We start from the raw sequence: 4,118 nt of genomic DNA, 5'->3' as shown, positions 1-4,118 counted from the left end.
TGTCATGTATAATGTCATGTCATGTCATGTCTAATGTCATGTCATGTCTAATGTCATGTCATGTCTAAAGTCATGTCCAATGTCATTTCTAAAGTCATGTCTAAAGTAATGTCTAATGTCATGTCTAATGTCATGTCGTGTCATGTATAATGTCATGTCATGTCATGTCTAATGTCATGTCATGTCTAACGTCATGTCATGTCTAATGTCATGTCATGTCTAATATCATGTCATGTCATGTCTAAAGTCATGTCTAATGTCATGTCTAAAGTCATGTCTAAAGTCATGTCTAATGTCATGTCTAATGTCATGTCTAAAGTCATGTCTAAAGTCATGTCTAATGTCATGTCTAATGTCATGTCTAATGTCATTTCGTGTCATGTATAATGTCATGTCATGTCATGTCTAATGTCATGTCATGTCATGTCTAATATCATGTCAAGTCATGTCTAAAGTCATGTCTAATGTCATGTCTAAAGTCATGTCTAAAGTCATGTCTAATGTCATGTCTAATGTCATGTCGTGTCATGTATAATGTCATGTCATGTCTAATGTCATGTCATGTCTAATATCATGTCTAATGTCATGTCATGTCATGTCTAATGTCATGTCTAATGTCATGTCATGTCTAATGTCATGTCATGTCATGTCTAATGTCATGTCTAATGTCATGTCATATCATGTCTAATGTCATGTCATGTCATGTCTAATGTCATGTCATGTCTAATATCATGTCTAATGTCATGTCATGTCATGTCTAATGTCATGTCTAATGTCATGTCATGTCTAATGTAATGTTGGGTTTCATTTTCTGTAAAGAATTTTGTCCTTCTGTCTTTGAGCAGAAAAACATCTCAGTTACACTCTGATTAAAGTCTGGGATGTTTTTAACAAGATAGCAATTTGGGGGGTTTAAGATGAAGGAACTCTAATACACTTCCTGGTGTTTTTAACAATGTTTTATTGAGTTTAAATTTATTTTATTATAGACTTGATTTGTTAATATTCTAAGAAATATTTCTTGTCAAGGTCATACTGTATTATTAATTTGTTAAATGGAATAAAGTCTACACCTGCCATGTCCTACATATTCCAGATGTTCAATTAACTTACCTCTACAACCTGGGAAGTTTAACATTATTTTGCTGCAGGATGTAAACTAGAAGTGCGCTTTTATTTTGAAAGGCGCTCCAATAGGAGAGTACCGTAAAGAATGAAGCACATGCGCACTTCAATATCGGGTGAGTGCTGGATTGACTGTGGTTTTGGATGTGGGGGCTGGCTTTACCGCAGTCTTTTTTTCTGTTATGATGCCACAAAGTACAGCAATGGTAAACCCAGACTTATTAGTTGTGTATTCTGTGTGACCTCCTTCCACCTGCTGGCTGCGTCTTTACTTCCATCATTACGGTATTTGACCGGGGGAGACGTGCAGCCCAGCCGCTGATGTTCAACATGGCAGTGATGGCGGTAATGTACACCACAAGTTGTTTGCTAATCGCCAACAAACAGAAGATATGAAGAAGAAGAAGACATGGCAGCGGCTCATCGACTACATGTGAGTCTGACCTGTTAATATTCTGTCTCAGAAACAGGTCGTCCGCCATGTTTGACTGAACACAGACCACAGACTGCTCCTGGTCTTTATCTCTTATTTTTAATATGGACCTACAGAGGTGGTGATGTRCCGGAAGTGATTTAAAAACAAACAAAAACAGTTGTTTAGGGAAGTGTGTCTGCTGAAAGTACTCATTAATTTACTACAACAGTCCACAGGGTCATGTCAGGCTTTTACCAAAATAAAAGAGTGTTTAATCAAAAGGCTGCCTTCAGATTAAAACTACAGATTATGTAGTTGTTAATAATCCACGGACTATTTCGAGGAGACGGTGTAGCGCCACCTACCGGAAGCGGCGCGCAATGGTTTGTGGGATTGTTTGGAGGCAAACAAAAGAAAAGGATGGAGCAGGTTATAAATGTATAAAGTTTGGATTGTTGTGTTTATTAAAATGTTTATTTTGGTTCATGAGAACTTGTCATCAGATAAACAACCTTTACCTGCTCAAATGTTGTCATTATTGCCTAAAATAACAAAGTGGACACAGGTTGTTGTGCACTAATATAATGTAATAATTACTGTAGTATGGCGTTATATTAAAGCAGTTTTTACCAGAGAAAATCCCAGTATACAGTGGTCATATTAATGCTGAGCAGTGGGGCAGGATGATAAACATATAATCTGTATATAATCTTCTTGAACGGTGGTAAATGCATTTGTTACTGTGATCTGTAGCTTTCTGTATGGTTTATATTCAGGGTTGTAGATAAAACCTTTGTTCTGGTYCTCAGGGGAGAACCTGGGTTGTTGCTTGGTGCTCACTCATATTTTCCTTCACTCATTTAACACATTTATCTAGAGGGGTGTCAGGTCATCTAACGTCCCCCTGTTCTGTTTTATGACTCCTATCAGCAGTCCAACAAGTTTTTTATTAATTTTATTTACTCTGCATTAATGTTGTAAACTAGCTAAGTGTCCGAGGRGCTGGGTGTATGTCATATAAACATCACAAACTGAACATTTCMTGGTTAAATGTCTTTTAGACTAACATGTCCCTCAGATGGACAGCTCCTGTAGTTTGACCTTCTGCATCTTCAGCCTTGGTTAAACCAGCTTTCCACTCTCCAGGCCAACCAGTAAATGTCTGTCTTTTACACAGAGCAAAATAACTTAAAACATACAAATGTTTTATTTGTTAGACTGATTTCTTTTTTAAAAAGACTATTTTATTCAAAAAGATTAAATCCACTCAAGTSTTTGAACACGAGGCCCCTGGTCCAGATAATCTGTTTTAAACTTTTTGCTCTTGGTTTGCGCTCTCAGCCACGCTGTGATGCAGAAGCTCAGTGTAGTTTACCTGGCAGCTGAAAATACTTTTCCTCAAAGGGATTTTGAATTTGAAAAGAGCTGCACTTAGAAGTAGTTTTGGGAGCTCTGCTGATAGTTTCAGTTTCACTTTCAGTTTCACCAGTTGTTTGCTTTGTTGCTGCCGAGAGCCTGCAGGAGTCACAGGCGGGGTGGGGGTGGGGAGGTGTGCTCTGTGATGAGGAAGCTCAGCTTGGAGACACGGCCCAGAGGAGGAGCTGGTCCCAAGGGGAGGTTCTAGTCCCAACYKGTCRTTTTGCTCCCCTGCCTGCTGCCTCAGGATTTATCAAACATGCATGAATGAGTCAAAGTCAGACTCTGGGCATGTTTTTGAAAATGGAAAATAAAATTTAATTTAATAAGTATATTGTTCTGTATACAAATGTTCACAGTCATCAGGTTAACGCGTTCTCCTTCTCCTCTTTGAAATAGAGACCAAAAACCAACATCTATAAGCTTTCTGCTTACAGCTCAAACATTTTCTTTTAAATAGGAGTAAACTGTGTACTTATTAAAAGTTACAGTTTAGTGTTCTTAGGACTGAAGGCTTTATGATGAAAGAGGTTTTTAAACATCTTTTCTATCATTTTAGTGTTTTCAACTGAGGAGCTTTGATATATTTATTTAAAATAAATTATAGCAGAGGAAGTTCTGCACAGAAAAAATATTTTTACTTTTTTTTAAACCAAACTGACAAGTTTCTGCAGTAAAATGATTGTGTAATTTAAAGTCAGTGAAACACCTGGTTAAATTTAGAAGATATTATGATGAACTACAAACATCTGAAGCTGACTCAGAGAACTCTGTGATTTTAGAAACAATAAAAGTCAAACATTGATATGTCTTTAAGAGACGCCCCACCTCCTCCTCCCCCACCCGTGTGTGATTAATACAGATTTTTTGCACAAATGACAGATTTTTGATGCTCATTATACAAGTAACCGTCTGAAGGGGTTGACATGTGGACGCTGAAGTCCCAGGCAGGTCTGAGCCATGATGTGTGTGGACAGGTGCAGCCCTCGCTTTAAAACCAGTCAGGTGATCTGTCGCGGTTTTGTTGTGCTCGTGAACACACGGTGTTACGGTAGAAAAACTGCAAGGTGCTTTTAGAAATATACATAAAATACGACGTAATCCTCAGTGGAAAACAGTCCAGGAAACGCTGAAGGCTTTCCTAGGAGGTGTTCACCTGAGC

At 38.1% G+C, this 4,118-nt stretch overlaps 1 protein-coding gene across 1 annotated transcript in view; it reads left to right on the top strand.

Moving 5' to 3' along the window:
* The first annotated feature begins 1,303 nt into the window (after nt 1-1,303).
* pgap4 (post-GPI attachment to proteins GalNAc transferase 4) overlaps nt 1,304-4,118 on the top strand; it is a 6,025-nt gene continuing 3,210 nt past the window's right edge. The window contains exon 1 of the mRNA XM_013999968.1: nt 1,304-1,558. The gene's annotated coding sequence lies outside the window, so the exon portion shown is untranslated. The remainder of the gene's footprint in view (nt 1,559-4,118) is intronic.

Source organism: Austrofundulus limnaeus, unplaced genomic scaffold (assembly GCF_001266775.1).
Source record: "Austrofundulus limnaeus strain Quisiro unplaced genomic scaffold, Austrofundulus_limnaeus-1.0 Scaffold2594, whole genome shotgun sequence".
NCBI classification, from domain to species: domain Eukaryota; kingdom Metazoa; phylum Chordata; class Actinopteri; order Cyprinodontiformes; family Rivulidae; genus Austrofundulus; species Austrofundulus limnaeus.
The sequence above is the reverse complement of the archived record's forward strand: the minus strand, read 5'-3'. Positions and strand labels throughout refer to the sequence as shown.